Raw genomic sequence first — 9746 nt, forward strand, 5'->3', positions numbered from 1 at the left:
CAGAGTCCCAAATGTACATAATCAAATGAATAAAAAGTTGGTTTTGCATAATATGTCCACTTTAATAGTAACTTAGAACAATATCAGCGGTAAAACAAGCACTGTTAGTGGATCTACTTAGATGGGAGCATTTATCCCCAAGGATTCACTTGTTACGGGTTTATTTTCACCAAACCAGCGTTAGTGATTGTTGGAAAGTCTAAAAAAAAAGACTGTTTTGGTGAGTTTTATATTGTTTCTGTCCAGTTTGACATGTCTTTTATGATTATATAAAAGGTACAATGACTGGTTTTGTCAATGGAGTCTGGTAGGCAGTAGCGCTCTGAGATGCTCTAGTGTGACATCTCATGGTATTTCTTATATATAACTTTAAAAAAAGTATCTTAATAGATGAATATTTCTACTAAACTAATATAGTGAAGCAACAGAAAGCGTGTGCGTTGGTGTGTTTACCTTCTGCTGTACAGTGGCCTGTCCTTGCAGCGGTAAAGACAGAACATAGAACCTTTAACCTGAACTAGGACCTGAAGAAGAACATGTCACCTGAAATACATTAGATCTTTGTTGAACAACTTCCTCCTGACTGAACCTTTCACCTAATGTTGAACATGGTGCAGAAACTTTGACCTAGAAGAAAGAACCTCACATTAAACCTTTTACCTGATCTAGAACATATCTCAGAAGCTGATAGCACCTTTACCCTCATCATAGAACTTACATAACAAATCAGTCAGATTATCTATATGTTGTTGTGTGAAGATCTCTTGATAATAACAAGGTTCTCCATCTGTTTGTGTTCCAGCTGCTGCAGCCGGTTTATCATGACAGGAATGGAACGATCGGTAGGATGTCCACACTGAGTATTGATAATCCATTCTGAGTATTGACAAATGTATATAATAAATCACCTCTGTTGTTGATCACCAGGGCGTCTGTACCAGACTCATCCTAGCAGGGGTCAGAACCTTCTCCAAGACCCTCGACCCGGATCATCACAGCGACCGTTCACTGGCCGCACCTCCACCCTGCCCCCACCCCCACTCCTCCTCCACCTCCTCTTCATCAGCCCCGCCCAGTAACTATGGCAACTACCAGAACTGCACCATCGTCCAATCACATCTCCCCTGCTCCTCCTATGGATCCTACATCACCCTGCCACCCAAAACCCTCATCTTCCCCATCTTCGTCCAGGTGAGAGCCTAGAACCTTTTTAACCTAACCCAGAAACAATCCAAGACCCTAATACCTAACATAGAAAACAAGGTGGAACCTTTAACCTGACCCAAAACTCAGAACCTGGAATCACTGACCCAATACCACAATGTTAGAACCAGGTCAGAACCTAAAATCAAACCTTATATCCAACGTCAGAACTTCTGCCCTGCTATGGAATCTATTCTAAAATCTAGAACCTTCCTCCTGACAACCCTGGAAATGTTCATGTGGACCTCAATGTTAGAACCAAAGATCTTCATTTTCCCCATCTCTGTCCAGGTCAGAACTTAGATTCACCTGAACGATCCCCAACCAAGAACTTAAGATGGAAACTTAAATCCAACCTAGAACCTCAAATAGAATTGATCCTACTCTTTCACAAGTTACAACTCAGAACGTTTAAGCTAAACATTAAAACTGAAGAACCACATTAAACCTAGAACTTTCCCTGCTTCACAATGATAACCAAAGATAACTGAACTATTGTCAGAACCCCAAATCATTCCAAGAACCTTGTACCTAATATAGAACATGGTTCAGAACCATTAGCCTCGTCATATTCAGTCCAAGACTTAAACTAGAACATTTCTTTTGACCCAGAACCTAACATAGTCTTTTGTCCTGATGTGTCCTAGATCCTTTAATCAGCCCCAGAGCGTTTCACCTGAATCTTGTTGTTGTTTGCAGCCTCTGGATCTGTGCAGTCCAGACAGAACCCTGCTGATGGCGGAGGAAATGGTTTTACACCAGGCCGACCTGCTGCCTGCAAAGGTACCTGTACTGTAAACACCCTGTAAATATATTGCAAATATACTCCAAATGTACTGCTAATACATTGTAAATATACTGCAAATATAGTAAAAGTACTGCTGTTGTGACAGTATTACTAATATTACTGCACATCTAATAGAGATTATTGATCATTTGTACAAAAGAATATTTTTACAAATTTTAATCTCCACAGTCTAAACCTGATCCTGAAGGACACAACGACCTGAACCAGGATCAGTTTCACACTAATGGATCTGTACTGCTGACACACACACACGCACACAGTTTCTGGGAACATGCTGCGTTTGAGTTTCATGTTTTCAGTAAAAGTGAAGATCAGGAGGAAGACAAGACGTCTGTGCGACACTATTGATGTTAGCAGTGGTCAGAGGTCAACATGATTTTACTGTCGCTACAATACTCAGAATTAATTGAGACATTTAAAAAGGATGTTATTCCTCTGAAACCTCTGCTTTTTCTACAAAATTTATTCAGGGCAACAGATAATTAGTAATCGATAAGCAGTAATCAATAATGACACTAAACTCTGCTCCAGTACGGAGCGGTTTAAAAGAAATGTTGTGACATACTTTACAATCCGTGTTGTTGTTGTTGTTGCTTTCATATTCACATATTCTGCAACATTTAGTACATAAAAACTGATAAATATAATATTGATTGTGTGTGTGTGTGTGTGTCAGGTGACTGTGTTGATCTACAGTGACCTCCTGCTGTTCACCAGAGAGGATGATGCCGGACGCTGTAACGTCCTGCAGAGTCCCCTGTACCTGAACACACTGCAGCTCAGAGAAGGTAAATATCAGTTAGCTCCTGATTGGTTCACACAGTTGTGTTTGTTTGTTTTCAGGAAATAATAAACTGTAAAATCAAATGAAAAATAACATTGTTGAAGCAGAAATTGACGTATAGAACCAGACAATGTGATAAAAAGATTAAATCGAATCAATAATCAGAAAATATTTCCACCCTAAAACTGTTTGATTCTTCTGACTGTTCTGTGATCAAACACATCAATGCTGCTGTTAATATTTGTGTTATGTTATGTTATGTTATGTTTAATAAATGTTTAAAAATGTGTCAACATGCCTTATGCTGTTAGGATCATCCTGAAACTTGTAAGTACAATGTTGACATTCACTGATCAGCAGTAACACTGTGAGCACTGGGCCCCCTGACTGGTCCCAGACCAACAGACTGCTCTGCACTGTGTTCTGGACACTTTCTATCAGAACCAGCATTAAACTGTTTTAGCAGTTTGAGCTACAATAAGCCTCGGCCCCCATGACCCTGTCTCCGGTTCTGTTCCTTTCCTTGGACCACTTTTGATAAGGTACTGACCTCTGCAGACCTGGAACACCCCACAAGAGCTGCAGGTTTGGAGATGTTCTGACCCCCCACTGACAGGAGCCCTGATATACCCCCCACATGACAGGAGCCCTGATACCCAGATAATCAGTGTTACTGGCAGGGCTCACAGTGTTTAGTGCTGATCCGCGTGTAGGACAGTTTGGGACATTTCTATAAAAACAGAGGTAACTTCATCTAATCAAGGGAGGGCCACCATGTGTGTACATCTTGTGTGTGGCAGTGCCTTCGGAACCCCTCCAGATTCTACTTACTGCAGAAGCTCTCAGAGCTGCTGGCGCTGTCTCTTCAGTCTGGAGGCGTACAGCATGGAGCAGAATCAGACTCAGCCTTTGTCCTCCATGACAACATCCACCTACAGCTGGTTGCTACAGAGACTGGACACACCCACCCAGGTACGACATCAGCGAACAGTGTAACTAAGGCGAACAGTGTGAACACAGTGAACACCAACTACAGCGAAAGGTGTAACTACAGCAGCAGTGTAACTACAGTGAACAATAACTACAGCAAAAGGTGTAACTACAGCAGCAGTGTAACTACAGTGAACACTAACTACCAGCGAACACTGTAACTACAGCGAACAGTCTAACCACAGCAAACACTGTAACTACAGCGAACATCTAAAACACAGCGGACAGTGCAACTACAGTGAACACTACCTACAGCGAACCACTAACTACAGCGAACAGTCTAACCAAAGGTGTAACTACAGCAGCACTGTAACTACAGCGAACACTGTAACTACAGCGAACAGTCTAAACACAGCGGACAGTGCAACTACAGTGAACACTAACTACAGCGAACACTGTAACTACAGCGAACAGTGTAAACACAAGCAAACACTGTAAACTACAGCGAAACAGTGTAACCACAGCGAACAGTGTAACATACAGCGAACACTAACTACAGCGAACAGTGTAAACTACAGCGAACAACTGTAACTAACAGCGAACACTGTAATACTGCGAAACAGTGTAAACTACAGCAAACCATTGTAAACTACAGCAACCAGTGTATAAGGTCAGGATATGGACCCAGACTTTGTCTCCTGACCAGCACCAAACAACATTCATCTGGTTCATGAAACACGCTGGGAGAGGTGCACCTCTGTGCCAGGGCCTTGGGAGCAAGGCCGTCATCTCTCCCATGATTGTATTTCGGGCCTGTGTGTAAAGTAAGACTGAAAATTTCCCCATTGAATTAATAAAGTATACCTTCTTCTCCTCCTCCTCTCCTCCTCCCCCGCGCCCTCTTTCTCTCCTCCTTTCTCAGCTCTCAGACCTCCCCTTCCAGACTTTGGCCTCCTCTCCTCTCCGTCACTCTGACCTCCTCTATCGTCTCTCCCCTAACTCATCCTCTGATCCTGCCTCCTCTCCGCCCCGTCCTCCCCCTTCTCCTCCTCACTGTGAACCCATCCAGGCCTCCCTTCCCCCTCTCCTTACTCCCCTACTTCCTTTCCCTCCTCCATCCTCCTCCACCCTCTCACCTCCTCCAGGAACTTCACACCACTGGGTCTCAGCATTCTTCCCCGCCACTTGCCCCTTCCAACTCTCCCACCTCAGAGGAGTCCAGTCTGGAAGGGAGAGAGGAAGAGAGCAGAGGAGGACGGAGGAGAGGAAGAAGAGGAGGCAGGAGAGGTGGAGGAGGTAGAGGAGCGCATCAGGGGGGAGGGGAAAGTGCCTCCGGAAACATCCAGAGAATGTGGGAGGTGTTGGGGGGCGTGGCCTCCCTCAGCCCCACCACCTTCAACATGAAGGAATGAGGAAGAGGAGGAGAGTGAATGAAGATTGAAGAGCAGGGATGGAGGAGGGTGCGAGGGAGTTTATTATCCCAACTACAGACCCTGGCAGGTCAGTCTGAAAAATCCAGTGCAAGCAAACACCAGACTCCAATTCCAGAAAACCAGTGATTTTAGCTCCGCAGATCATCATAAAATTGCAAAGTGGGACAAAAACAGAATAAAACCTTCTGAAAACCCTTTAACTGAAACTGGAACATGGACACGACTCCACTATCCACCGAATCATCAGAACATTTGGATCGAACAAATCACACACCGATCAGCAGTAACACTGTGAGTACTGGACTCCCTGACTGGTCCCAGACCAACAGACTCTGATCCACTGTGTGTTCTGACACCCCACCACTGCTCTGTCAGTGCTCACTGTGTTAGGGATCAATGTGTGTTTATAATCTCATATACAGAACCTTCAATGAATCTGTGTTAAAGCAGCTGAATGTATAAATAATGATAATACAATAAATAAATATGGAATATGTAGGATATAATATATGTAATATATAATCTATAATAAACAGTGGCTCTATTGTTTCTTCAGTTCTTCGTCGCTCTCTCTCTGAGGGTTCTCTACTGCAGGAACCTCGATCGCCCCGCTTTCTGTCCGACAGCACCATCCATCAACTCACCCGGCCCGCGACTTTTGACCTCGATCCTGACCCTCGGCCCCCATCCATTCACACCCTGAGGAAACAGCTGACCAGAGAGGGGGGGTCTCTGTCCCACATGCTGCTGCTGCTCAACGGCACCAAGGTAGAGACCAGAATAGACCTGGAGAGACCAGTAAAGAGCAGTAGAGTCTAAAAGAGTCCAGAAGAGGCCAGCAGAGAGACCAGCAGAGAGCAGGGCTGTGGTCATTATCAAAATAATAAATAAACATTTGTTATTGACCTCTGTATAAAACATCATGAGCTCAAATATGAACAAAAATATGATTCCATAAAAAACCCAGACTGCATTATTAAAACAACTTTATTTGTAACAAAAACAATGACAAACTCAAGGCTGTAGGAATGAAACAAACAGGGTTATCATGTCATAACATAAAAGGAATACAGCACCAGTATAGACCATTAGAGACCAGTTGTCTAATTGTTGTTGTTGTTGTGTTGGTTCAGGATGTTGAGCTCAGAAACATACGACTGAAGAAGAAGACAAAGAGTCTGTAAGTACATACACACATATACACACAGATGCATGAGCATGTGCAGTGCGTCACACAGGTGTTAGTCAAAATAAATGATTAATATTAACAATAAAATAACAATAAAAGATGAATTCAGTTCAGTTCTGGTTTAATGTTGGACTGAACCAACAGGGGTTCATTTTAAACCTGATTGCATTAATATGAGCTTAGCTGTTCCTGAAGGTGAATTTCTGATTCCTGTTGTTCAGCCAGTCACAGGTTGTTGTTGTTTTTGTTGTTGTTGTTTACTTCCTGTCTGTCTGACTTCTCAGAGCCACTGACGTTTGGAGCCGCCTGCCGTTTTTATGGCGGCAGAAAAACAGTTCTTGTGTCCATGGCAACAGTTTGGAGAAAGCTCTGAGAAACAACAGGTAGGAGCCCTAAACTACTACTGGTCCCAACAACTGGTACCAACTGGGTTCCTACTGGTTTCATTTGGTTACCAACAGTTTCTTCTGGTGTCACATGGGTCCAGTTTGTTCTTACTGGTTCCGTTTGGTTCCTGCTCGTTCCAGTGTGTCTCATGTGTCTGTTTTGTTTTTCAGACCATCTGCGCGAGAGGTGCTCAGGTGGGCGGAGAGTCTGGAGGCTCTGCTGACAAACCAGTGTAAGACACTTCCTGTTTGTCTCTGTGTCCAACCCACAGTCTGTCTCTATTGGTTAACAGTCTCCCACTTCTCTTCTAATTGGTCAGATGGTCTGGCAGTGTTCCGTCACTTCCTGAGGTCAGAGTTCAGCGAGGAGAACCTGGACTTCTGGTTGGCTGTGGAAAGATTCAAGAGGACACGCCCCCTCAGCAAGATGGCTGCCAGAGCCGGCAAAATCTACGACGAGTTCATTTCTACCAATGCAGCAAGACAGGTGTCCGTCTGTCTGTCCGTCTGTCTGTCCTCTGATTTGTCCAGTGATTGGTCATGTGAAACCACTGCTTTCTGTCTCCAGGTCAACGTGGACTCGTCTGTCAGAGAATCGACCAATCAGAGCTTGCGTATTGGCGTTAACCCCGCCTCCTTCCAGCTGGCCCAGGAGCAGATCTTCGGCCTGATGGAGACTGACAGTTATCCACGATTCCTTAGGTCCCGCCTCTACGCTCAGCTGGCCAATCAGGGCACTCAGACAGCCTCAGAGTCAGCCAATTAGAGCGAAGCTGGGTCTGTAGCTGTCAGCTAATCATGACTGAACACAGACTGATGGCCAGCCAATCAGAATCTCCAAGATCAGAGCCTCTGATTGGCTGCTCACCAACTCTATTCAGAGAAGAGCCAATGAAAAGAAGAAGTTGTTCAAAACCATACATACATACATACAAAAGATATATAAAAACACTTATAAAAGACAGACGTCTCCACTTCCTCCCACTGGAAATCCCATTTTATATCTTCCAATAACTAATTAAAACTTACTGATAATAAAAATAAACACTTGAACAAACAGTGTGATAGTAACAACCTAAAATGACAGAAACCACTTTTGGGAAGCCACCAGGGGGAGATAAAGAGGTTTATCTTTATATATGTGTATGGTCCAGACTGAAATATCTCAATACCTACATGGTGGAAAACTTGTTTAAGTCCAATTCTGCCTCAGCTGGATTGTGTGTTTACTGCTAATGAGCTAATGTTAGCATGCTAACACACTGATATTATACCTGCTAACATGTTGATGTTACAGCCTCACAGAGCTGCTAGTTTACTGTAGACTTTATCTGATCATGAAGAACATCAGAATCAGTAAACTTGTTTTTCATTCACATTTTATGACAGTTTGTTTATTGTTTTTAGGCAAGACTATAAGTGAAGTTATTAACTGTGTTTCATTAGAGTAAACAGACCATTATTAAAGATGACTGCTGGATGAAGAGAAACAGTTTTAAAATAAATGATGATGCTGTTGGACTCATTGTTACTTCTTCTGTAGTTTTATTTGTTTTACAGCGGGTCTTTTTTCAATAATATCCCAGTTTGAATTGGTAACCAAATAAAATAATTTGCAACTGACCAGTGCAAAACAGTTTTTGGTTAAAGAAAAAGTCCATGTACAGAGGAACATTACAGTGCTGCCCCATCACTGTCTGATTTATTAAATAACCTGTAACTGTGAGAGAACAAAGCTTTGGGTGGGTTGCAGCTTTATGTTCTTCCTGATGCTGACAGTATTTGGTTCTGTTTTCTCAGTGTTTTCAGCTGTTAATCCATTTCCTTGATTCCATCTGTCATTTTATATATAGAAAAATATAATATATAATATAACATAATATAATATATATAATAATATTTTATGTAATATATAAAATAATACAATATTTAGAATATTTTATATATAATATATAAAATAATAGAATGGAATAATAGAATACTGAAACTTGCTTCCTGAATGTGATGGCGTTTGTTTACTGAAGCTGGCGTTAGTGATTGCTTTGAAAATATAAAAATGTAATATTAAAAATTGTTCAATCTTTTTATTGAACTTATTACATTATAATTATTGTAGGAATTATGCATGACGCATGCCCCTGCAGTACTCCAATGTACCACTAGGGGTACATGTTATCCCATTTGAGAACCAGTGCTGTGGGGAATCCGTTCTGTATTTAACCCAAAGTGTTAAAAGCATTGGGACCAGATCTAAACCACAACCTTGGTCAATGTCACATGTTTGTGACGGTAGGGGAACCGGAGAACCCAGAGGAACCTACACAACCACCAGGAGAACATTCAACCCCAGAAACTTCTGATGGTGAGAGAGATTGTTTTTAATTCCTTCATGTGAGATATTAATTATTGAATTATTGATTAAAGAATGTATAATCTGAGATTGAAAGTTCACTCCAAACATTTATAATGAGGTAACAACAGCATTTATGCTGTCTGACACTGTAGAGCTGCACCAAGTGGTAATAAAATCATACTGTCAATATTCTGACAGATATTACTATATGATTCAAGATTAGTGAGGATGATCAGTTTTGCATTACAATTTTCATTTTCACTGAAAATACGACAAAATGAGGATTTCTTAGTTGGTCTGTAACAAACATTGTCAGTATTCACTATAATGCTGTCTGTCATATTTTACCTTCATATCAAACAAACTGAAACTTCTGTGATTTACATATCACACTCATATTGTGATTTCAATAATATTAAAAGAGTGAAAGAAAAAAACTGTTGGTCAACTCCTCGACAAACAACAAACACATCACTATTAGTGAGGAGGAACTGGGAGGAGGAACACTCAGCTGTTTGGTAGATAAACTTTTCACGTTTATCCTGAACTGTCTGAACAAAGTGAACAACCTCATAAAGAGATGAACTGAAGATGTTTTATTAAAGTCAGACAGAGTGGAAACCTAAAGAACGTCAGTCCATTAGAACAACAACCTATCTT

General features: G+C 41.9%; 1 pseudogene; it reads left to right on the forward strand.

The window, feature by feature from the left end:
- The window catches only part of LOC118325490, a 12072-nt pseudogene extending 3813 nt beyond the window's left edge, over positions 1-8259 (forward strand).
- The last annotated feature ends 1487 nt before the right edge of the window (positions 8260-9746 follow it).

This window comes from Morone saxatilis, unplaced genomic scaffold, assembly GCF_004916995.1.
Source record: "Morone saxatilis isolate NCDOM2014 unplaced genomic scaffold, NCSU_SB_2.0 Contig16, whole genome shotgun sequence".
Taxonomy (NCBI): Eukaryota; Metazoa; Chordata; class Actinopteri; family Moronidae; genus Morone; species Morone saxatilis.